At 33.3% G+C, this 11,347-nt stretch overlaps 1 non-coding gene across 1 annotated transcript; it reads right to left on the reverse strand.

Annotated features, from left to right (window-relative positions):
- Positions 1-1,301: 1,301 nt before the first annotated feature.
- On the reverse strand, positions 1,302-1,408 carry LOC112096625. Its single transcript, XR_002904522.1, has one exon. It is a non-coding gene; the product is annotated as a small nucleolar RNA R71 (small nucleolar RNA).
- Between the last annotated feature and the right edge of the window lie 9,939 nt (positions 1,409-11,347).

The following is an 11,347-nucleotide window of genomic DNA, read 5'->3' on the forward strand; positions in this document are numbered from 1 at the left end:
TCTCAAGTTGAGATTTACTCAACTTGAATAGGGCCATGCTTGATCTAAGAAGAACTAGACATAAGGATTCACATTGTAGAGTAAGTGGAACCTACAATGCATAATGTTATATATGATGTTAGCATAACAAATGGTCACTGTTAGGTTGTATTTAGATATAAGATATCTAACAGGCGATAGCTAAGGATGCATAAGGGATTCTGCCCAGTGCTGTAGTTGGTGTTGTAGCAATAGGGTCTAAATTAGAGAAACAATCAACACCATTAAGTGAGTTTAATTACTTAACTACTCTATTCCCATTGAGTTTGTCCTGGTGGTTGGCTTGAGATTTTTTTCTCATTGAAAACTATTTATTACATTCATTCTAATTTAGTTAGTTTATTCGTCTCATTAATTATTTTGCTTTAATTTAAATAGAAATTATACTGTTAAGATTGTTGTAGCAAATTTGATAACATCAATTCCTGTAAAGACGATTTGAATACTCATCAGTATATTACTTATTGTCTACACTTGCACATTGACACCCATAGCAATAAAAATCACCCTACAAGTTTTTGGCACCATTGTCGGGTATTGATTGTTCATTGTGATTTATGAAATTAATCTTAATGGGTGCTAATTTTTAATTTAATTTTAATTTGTTTATTTTATTAACAGGAGTAATCTAGGAACCCTTGTATACACAATACAGAACTGTTGAATTTCAGTTTGATCAAGAAATTGAAAGAACTGCAAGGAGATTGAGAAAAAAGTAAAGAAATTTAAAAATTGTTGTAGCAATGGATGATTTGCAAGATATGAGGAATTTGAACCCTCGTGGAGTAATTGAACCAGTAAATGCACAAGGAGGTCAAGAATGTTATAATGGGTAGATTATTTATGGCCAACCAGGGAATAATAATATTATTCATATGGCAGATGATAAAGATAAAGCCACTTGAGATTATGCAGTGTTGACCCCTCAAGCCATAAATTCTGGAATAGTTAGACCTGAAGTGCAAGCTGATAATTTTGAGCTCAAACTAGTGATGTTTCAGATGCTGTAGATAGTGGGGGGCTAATTCAATGGACTGCCATTAGAAGATCCTCACTTATGCTTTAAGTTGTTTTTCGAAGTAAGTGATGCTTTTAAGATTACTAGAGCATCACAGAAAGCATTAAGCCGCAGACTTTTCTCGTTTTCTTTAAGGGATCGAGCAAGAGCATGGTCGAACTCTCTACAACCTGATTCCATCACCATATGGAATGACTTGGCTGACAAATGTTTGATGAAATACTTTCCACAAACCAAGAGTACAAAATTAAGAAATGAGATCACATCCTTCCATCAACTTGAAGATGAGAGCTTGTATAACGCATGGGAAATGTTCAAAGAGTTACTCAGGAGATGTCCTCATCATGGCATTCCTTGATGTATACAATTGAAAACCTTTTACAATGATCTTAATCCAAGCACTAGATTAATGGTGGACGTTTCAATAATTGGAGCCTTGTTATCTATGTCTTATATTGAGGCTTATGAAATTTTAGAAAGGATAGCCAACAATAATTATAAGTGGCCATCTACCAAAGAAGCTGCAGCAAGAGGAGCAGAAGGAATCCATAATGTAGATGCCTTGACAGTATTATCAGCCCAAGTAACATCATTAACAAATATGGTGAAAGTTGTGACTACTGCTCCAGCAACTGTTAACCAAGTTACATGAGGTCTCTTGTGTTTATTGTGGAAAAGGACATTTATTTGACAATTGTCCTTGAAATCCAGCATCAGTTAACTCTGTGGGTAACTTCAACAGACAGAATCAAAATAATCTTGGATGGAGACAGCACCTAAACTTCTCATGGAGCAATCAAAACCATAATGTTGCAGCATCTAGTGGACAAAATAGGTATGCTCAACCACCTGAATTTCATCAACAAAATTAAGGGCAAAGAAGCACCAACAATAATCAACTCAGTTCTCTTGAAGCTTTGATCAAGGAGTACATTGTGAAAAGTGAAGCAGTAGTTCAGAGTTAAGTTGTATCCTTAATAAACTTTGAAAATCAGATTGGATAGCTTATTACAACATTGAGTAACATACCTCAGGGTAGTTTACCCAACAATACAGAGGATCCAAGATGAGAAGGAAAGGAACATTACAAGGTGATTAATTTAAGGCCTAGAAATAATGTTCATATTTCAGTTGGTGCACAAAAAGAAGCGTTGAACCCATTTTAGCCCAAGAAGAAACTCAATTTGAAAAAGAACCACAACAACCTACTTTCCGACCCACTGGTGTGAATAGCCAAGTTACAATATCTACAAAAAATGATGATCCATCACCTGATGGTAAAGATCCTACAACACCATCCACATCAGCCCATAACATGGCAAAAAAAAAGCAGTTTGCACAGCCTACAATAGCACAATACCCATCATCTTTCCCTTAAAGATTCTAGAAGCAAGAGTAAGATAAGCAATTCAGCAAATTGTTGGAAGTGTAAAGTAACTACATATTAATATTCCTCTTGTCGAAGCCCTAGAACAAATGCCAAATTATGTGAAGTTCTTGAAAGGTATTTTGGTAAGAAAAAAAAGGCTTGGAGAGTTAGAAACGATTGCTCTGACACAAGAATGTAGCCATATGCTTCAAAACAAAATTCCTCAGAAGTTGAAAGATCCAAGGAGTTTCACAATCCCAAATTCCATAGGAACTAAGTACAGTGGTAAGGCACTTTGTGATCTGGGGACTAGCATTAATTTTATACCTTTATCAGCGTTCAAGCAATTGAGAGTTTGAGAAGTTAGGCCAATGACACAACTTAAAAGTAATTTTAAACTCCCAAGTATAAGAGTGTCTTGTTGTATTATAGCTTGGTGAGTCTGAGGTCGATCCATAGAGAAAAGATTTAATTTGTTTATTTTATTTTATCTAAAAATTGAAATTAAAACTTAAATATCAACAACTTAATTTAAATGAAACTATGAAATTGAACTAGTAAGGGTTATGGATCCACTCTTAGAAGTAAATAAAACTTAATAAATTCTTTTTGCCTTTTTTTAGATTTATTGCCAAAAAGATTAATTATATAAATTATTATTATTATCCCTTTAATTTTATGCCAAAATTTAATTTGTCTACAATAAGTCAAAATACCATTTTACCATACCATATATTAAGATATTAAGAATTTATTGTGCCAAATTCATTTGTTTGTCTACAATAAATCAAAATTTCAAAATATAAAATATGTATAAAATTAAATAGAAAATAATTTAATTTATAAAATAAAAAATAGAATTTGATTAAATCATATTTATTTCCTAAGAGTTTCACCTTCCCCTAACTAATATTATTTAGTTAAGCATAATTGAAATAAAAAGAAGTAGTAAAATTGAATTACTTATAATTAAAAGTAATAAAAACAACTAAAATTGGAAATAAAACTAATTTTATTTATAAAAATAATTATACAAAATATTAAAAACACACTTGAAAATCAAGATTACAGGGAGATTGAGAGAATTTGAGAAGAAAAGAGTTGTAGAGAGATGATTAAAAACATAAAATAAGGCTCTATTTATAGAAAAATAAATTCATAATCCAGTGTGTTGCGGTTCATCATAAGCTTCATGCATGTGCTCTTCACAACCTTTAGATCAAGATCCAATGGCTGGTCAAACTTCAAAAGTCAACATCACACGTGGCAACGTTTGACTCGTCCGATTTGCCCAAAGAACGGATGAGATTTGGCGGGTTAATGGGTAGATCGGGTCGACCCGAATACAAAGATTCGGATCCTACAACTTGCTTCACCAACCATTGCCACGTGGCACAATCATGGCCATTGAATCATGGACGGTTGAGATTTAGTCAAAATTGCCAGCTATCCCATGCACTCATATCTATTATAAGCTCATTTCATCATCCAATCAGTGCTCGGTCAACAGAAAAAGTCAATTTTTTTTACACAAGCCCAATTTTAAGCCGATCTTGACTGATCTTAAGGTTTTCGGACCTCCGGAATCCAAATTTGACCTCCGTTTATCTGTTTGGAGCCTTGAATTATGTAAACTTAATATTTTTCCTAATAAACACATAAAAATACACAAAATTAAATATATTTAAAACATAATTAATAATTTCTAATATATTACATAAACACAAATATAAATTATAACATAAGCATAAAATAACATATTATCGCTTGATAATTAATCAAATTTTAATACTAATCACACCCCCAACCAGCTTATTGCTAGCTCTCTAGCAATTAAAGTGTTATATTAAATTAAGATTTATAAAATTCACATGCAAGTTAATAGTTGTTCATCTATCATTTAAACTACCAAATAAATGAACTCTCTCAAATTTCTTTACCACATTGATATTCACTCATTATCCAGAATATCATCAAACCTTCTTTTGTGCTCAAGTAATTAACACAATACTTATGGGGCTTCATTAAAAGAAAAACAACATTTTCGTTCCAAAATTCATTAGAAATTCTATCTTTAGGCAGTAGATTATTCACACATATTTTTAAAATATTACTTTCTAACTCGTGTAGCGAGCTTTAGGTCAGTGACTGTTGTGCAAATTTTATTGAACTCGCAAGCGCACGAATCTATTGTAGAATAGACTAATGGTGACGAGTGTCGATCCCACGAGGAAGTGGATTTTAATTGTGTGTAGAATTAATTTTGTAAATGGGTGGTTGGATTTGTGGTGAAAATGATTTAGATTATCCTAGAATTGAAATGGCGAGAATAAATTCTAAAATTGGAATTGAAATGGCGAGAATAAATTGAAGAGAAATCTATTGAGATGACGTACTTGGGTATCTGGATCCGTATCAACATGCATCATGGGCTAAATAATCATTATTAATGCCAATTAAATCATGAGGGGGGAATCCACACCTCATGAACCACGCTCTAATCAATATGGTGCTAAGGGCTTATCGTGCCAAATAATAATAACCTTGTACTAGGGGGCCGGTGAAACCAAGGCAGTGCTAGACAAGATTAGTATTATTTGTCGACGAGAAGTCAAAAAATCCACAAAAACTAGAGGGGAAGAGAAAATAAATTTACCAAATAAAGCCCATGACACATGTTGAGACTTCACCTTCAACCCAAGCTTGAAAGAAAATTAGCTACTCATAATTGAACTAGGGACAAAATGAAAATTTATTAAAATACGTAGAAAATACAAGATGGAGACAGAATTACAGAAAATGGAGTCCAAAAATAGATTCAGAGATATCAAATTAGGGGGGAGAGGCCCCCTTTTATAGATACATGGAGTAAATCATGGTCATCGGATTAAAAACAGTTTGGACGCTCAGGATTGCGCCACGTCATCAGTCAACAGTACGCGGTTTGACCACGCGGGTGAACAGTAACACGGTTTGACCCAGCTTTGAACAGTAACGCGGTTTGACCTGGCTTTGAATAGTAACGCGGTTTGGTTGAAAATAATCCTGTGTAATGCATGTACCGTACGCACAAGTTTTGATCCACTAATATACTGCCACGTCACCATCAACAGTTCATAAGAATTTTAGACCAACAGGATCATGACACCTCATCAGTCAATGCCACATCATCGATCAATGCCACGTCATCGATCCGTCTATGTGAACAGTGTCATGAACAGTAACGTAGACAGTACCGTACATGTGAATAGTATCGTATATGTGAACAATGTCATTTTTTCTTTTATGCTCCTCCTAAGGTTTTCGACCGTCCTGAGTTCAAAAGTGATGTCTGTTTTCCCGTTTGATCTCTCGTTTATTGTGAAATGACTATGATGCCCCTAAAATACACAAAATACTTAATTAAAATAAAACATACATAATTAAATTACAAGAACCTTAAATACATAAAAGTAAGGGTTGTTAGTAAGACTTGAAATGTAAAATGACGATTTTCTCCTTTATAAATATACATTTTCTAACACTCAACAGTGACTCCCAGACCAGTTGGTCTTAGGGCACTAGGTGTTGAAGTACCCCTACGGACTTAATTACTCGGGTTTCTAATAAACAAACAATATATCTATTACCCATGTAGCGAGCTTTAGGCCAGTGACTCCCAGACCAGTTGACCTTAGGGCACTAGGTGTTGAAACGCCCCTACAAACTTAATTACTCGGGTTCTAGATATAGCAAAATAAAAAAAATATTTTTTCTTTTTTTTTCTTTTTTTTTTGCAATATACACTTTCTACTACCTTAGATACTATTCCTAATAAATCAAAAGAACTAAATGCTGTAAAATTTTAACTTCCAACCCACTAGTATGTGTCATAGTGTGTGTGCGAAGAATGATTCAATAATACCTGTTAAATGAGTAAACAATTAAATAATTTAATAACCAAGTGGAGAGTTCACAAATTCGAGTAATTCAAAGAAAAGGGAACAAAAACAATTTACTATGAATTTCAAAATCAAAATATAATACAACAAGACTATTAGGATGCGTCTCAAAAGTCGTGACTCTTTACACAGTCATCCTAGACAAAAATAAATTTTTTTTTGGGTTTTTTTTTTAAACAAACAAAAGAAAAGAAAAAAAAAGAAAAACAACACACATATTTAAAAACATACGTCAACTATCCCCACCCCCCAACCTAATCTAAACATTATCTTAACATTTTATAATTTTACAAATATGCAATAATAATAATAATAATAATAATAATAATAAATAAATAAGTAAAGGAGAATAATAAAAGAAGAAGAGGAGGAGAGCTCACCTGAACTTGATGTAGAAGCTTAAAAGCGGATAACAAAGAACAAGAAAAAGTCAATTTTTTTTTAAACAACACTCTTAAGATTAAGAAGATGTGTTTCTAGAGGTACTACATTCTCTATATCCTACCATCTTCGACTCAAATTTGTCCTAAGTTAGTCAACCCTAATTTAAGAAGATGCGTTTTTAGAGGTACTGCACTCTCCATATCCTGCCATCTTCTACTCAAATTTAGTCCAAAGTTAGTCTTTACAGAAAAAAAAAATTTGTAAAAACATCACTAGGACTGAGACATTCCACAATTATCAACTATTCCCTCCCCCCAACCTGAAAAAGACATTGTCCTCAATGTTTTAAAAGGAAAGAGAACGAGTTTAGAAGACAGTACATAAACACTGCAACAGAAAATATTTACAGACGGAGAGTTAAATCTAATTCGCACTTCTTATTACTGCTACTGTTACCGCTACCATCATCAGTCGACCAATTTAGTGCAAAAGTCTTTGGATCTGGCTCTGGTGTATAAGCTTGTAAAAGATCAAGTAACTCATTAGCAGTAGAAGTAGAGATAAAGAGTTTTTTTACAGAATATGGAACAAAATGATTCCTTATTGCATGGTTAATAAAAGTTAGAAAGCCATCATAAAAATTATTAACATTTAACAAACCGATGGGTTGTTTATGAATTTTCAAGTGGTCCCAAAATGCAAATGTAATCAGTGCCTCAAAAGTTGCAAGATCTCCTAGCAAGAAAATAAAAGCATCAGCATGATTCATCATTTCAGATATTCTCTCTTATATACTTGATACCACTAATTCTTCTCCAATTGGTGGGCCAGACATGCACACTAGCAGTTTCATGGCTTTTGGGATAATGCCTAGTACTTGGCTTCCTCTAGTAAAAACAGCTTCTGAGACAAGTCTGGATAACCCCCGTTCACCTCCTCCATATACAAGATGCAGTTTCCTCTCTGCTATGACACGACCAAGATCTACTGCTGCCTGAACAAACTCTTTGTACTTTCCATAGTGAAACCCAGAAAGCACACAAATATTTTTGAATTGTTTACTCCAAGATGCTGCCATTGGACTAATCTTTCAAAAATAAGTTGTGAGTTTTTTAAAAACGAGCTCATATTTAAAGATCTTGGTGACAGAAATAATGAGAAACAACTGTAAATGGGTTGGCATATTTGTCAAATGACGAGTAAAGCTAGTGGCTCAATAATTCAAAAGCAAACAGTAAAAAGAAAATAATGATTAGAAAAAGCAAACAGTAAAAGAAAATAAATATTTATTCAATACAAAATCACACCGCTAAATGCAATAATGCAAATGATAAAATAACAGTGAAGTAAAAGGATATTTACTAGTAGTTGTGATTGTTGCTCACATCTTCCTCTGGTTTTACGTCCAGTAACGGCTTGAACGACCTCGAGGATAGGCTTCCCATCCAGTTTTCTTATAAACTGGCAAACATGGTCTTTTTGAGTCAGATTCCCAAGACTGAACTGTGCACTTTGTGTTTGGAATAGTCTCCATAACTTGTATATCTCATATTGCACATGTCCGCTGTGATGCATCTCAAGAGATCGTAAGATATCATCCAACGATTCTTTACTCAGGCCATCTTTAACGAATTTAATTTTATCTTCACGAGTATCAGACACCATTCCTAAAGATTTACAAATTTCTCGTTTGCAACCAAGTCTTACACAGTTATGACATTTTGAGCTAAGTCGTTTAGCTCTTCTTTTCTTAGCAAACGTACTTTTACCAAAACTAGGCATGTAAGAAACAAATGGATCAGAAAACTCACCTGCTAATCGGACCTTTGCTTCAATTAACTAACGAATGTCAGAAGGAATGCCATTGATCATTAACAAACGCAGTCGTTCACAACGAGCTTTGTAAATTTTCATGAGGGCATTCTGAGGGAGAGAGGGAAAATGCTTATACAATTTATGTTGTATGTCTTCCATGTTTGATTTTGGGGTTTCAGTTATTATGGGAAACTGAAGATACTGACTTAACAAGTCACGGGGTACCGTTATCCGCCATTTATACGGGAAAATAAACCAAAATACACCAAAATCAAAGCTGTAAAATCAAATCAAACGTGAAGGCAAACAACAAAAATAAACACACAATGTAAAAAGGAAAATGAACTTACATTCGTCCTCTCATTGAGTTAACCTCAAGCTTTAATTGAAATTCATATATACCACGCTCTATTTCTCTAAGTTGTCCTTCTAAATCCTCAACATAGGACACGAATTCTGGTGGTTGCAGATCCCAAAGTGGATGTGATTTACAGCTTTGTATCAATCTTCTCAGATTAAATCTCACTCGTATAAGTCTTTTAAGATGTGTGAACAAGAAGTTTCTTATTGAAGTACTCATGATGAATAATGAAAATTGATGAGAGAATGTACAACTGTCAAACAAACACGCTTAAACAAGAAAAATAATGCTAAAAAAAAATTATGTACAGTGCATCAATTTAGAGAAAAAAAATCAAACAATGAAACGACAAAATAATAGTAAAACACAAAAAAAAATCAATCATTAAAGACTTAATCAAGAACTGGTGGGTCACCCAAATTAATTTCGGTGTCCTCGTCACGTGGGTGATGTTCCATATATGGTTTTAATCTTTGACCATTAACTTTAAATGTGACATCGTTATTTGGATTCTCAATTTTTATGACCCCATATGAATATACATTTTTTACAACAAATGGGCCACTCCATTTTGACTTTAACTTTCCTGAAAATAAATGAAGACGAGAATTATAAAGCAACATTTTTTGACCAATCTCAAATGTTTTTTGAAAAATTCTTTTATCATGAAATGCTTTTGTTCTTGCCTTAATAATCCTTAAATTTTCATATGCATCATTCCTTAATTCCTCAAGTTCATTCAATTGCAATTTTCGCACATTACCAGCATCATCCAAATTTGAATTAAAAGCTTTAATAGCCTAAAGTGATTTACGTTCAAGTTCAACAGGTAAATGACAAGGTTTACCATAAACTAATTGATAGGGTGACATTCCTAATGACGTTTTAAATGCAGTACGGTAGGCCCAAAGTGCATCATTAAGTCTAAGAGACTAATCTTTTCGGTTTGGGTTAACCGTTTTTTCCAAAATTTGTTTTTTCTCCCTATTTGCTAATTCAACTTGACCATTTGTTTGAGGATGATAAGGGGTAGCAACTTTATGTGTAATTCCATATTTCTTCATTAAATAGTCAAATGACTTATTACAAAAATGCTTACCTCCATCACTGATAATGACTCGAGGGATTCCAAATCGACTTAAAATGTTCTCTTAAAAATTTAACCACAGTTTTACTATCATTATTTCGACAAGAAATTGCTTTAATCCATTTTGAGACATAATCAACTGCAACTAGTATATACACAAATCCAAAAGATGATGGAAACGGACCCATGAAATCAATTCCCCAACAGTCAAATATTTCAATTTCAAGTATGGGATTTAAGAGCATCATGTTTCTTTTTGTAATTGATCCCACTTTTTGACATTTTTCACAAGTTTTGTAAAATTCATATATGTCTTTGAACATGGTAGGCCAAAAAAATCCATATTGTAAAATTTTAGCAGTAGTTTTCTTGACGAAAAGTGGTCACCACATGCTTCAGAATAAAAAAAATTAATGACACTACTTACCTCATTCTCAGGAATACATCGTCGAAAAATTTGATCTGGGCAATATTTCAACAAATAAGGGTCATCCCAATAAAATTTCTTTACTTCAACAAAACATTTCTTATTCTCTTGAGCATTCCATTGCAAAGGCATTTTACCTGTAATAAGAAAATTAACAATGTTAGCATACCATGGCATTGAAGTAACAGAAAATAAAAATTCATCAGGGAAAGAATCATTGATGGGTGTTATATCATTGCAGAATTCGGATGTGAGTCTTGATAGATGATCAGCAACAACATTTTCAGCACCCTTTTTATCTTTAATGGTAAGGTCAAATTCTTGAAGTAACAAAATCCAATGAATTACTCTCGGTTTGGCATCCTGTTTACTCATCAAATATCTCACAGCAGCGTGGTCAGTAAACACAGCAGATTTAGAGCCAAGCAAATATGAACGGAATTTGTTTAATGCAAATACCACAGTAAGTAATTCTTTTTCAGTCGTAGAATAATTCATTTGAGCACTATCCAAAGTCTTACTTGCATAATAAATCACAAAAGGCTTACCATTCTTTCTTTGTCCTAAAACAGCACCAACAACAAAATCACTTGCATCACACATTAATTCAAAGGGTAAAGACCAATCAGGATTGCATAATAGGTGCCGATGTTAAAAGACAAATTATTTTCTCAAAAGATTTTTGGCAATCATCATTCCATTCAAACGGTGCATCTTTTAATAAGAGATTACAAAGTGGTTTAGATATGGCACTAAAGCTTTTTATAAACCTCCTATAAAATCCTGCATGTCCTAAAAATAATCGCACATCTCTAACTGTTTTTGGTTGTGGCAATTTAGATATGACTTCGATTTTTACTTTGTCAACTTCAATTCCTTTAACAGAAACAACATGCGCCAACTAGA

The sequence above is a fragment of the Citrus clementina genome, unplaced genomic scaffold (genome assembly GCF_000493195.1).
Source record: "Citrus clementina cultivar Clemenules unplaced genomic scaffold, Citrus_clementina_v1.0 scaffold_8, whole genome shotgun sequence".
NCBI lineage: Eukaryota > Viridiplantae > Streptophyta > Magnoliopsida > Sapindales > Rutaceae > Citrus > Citrus x clementina.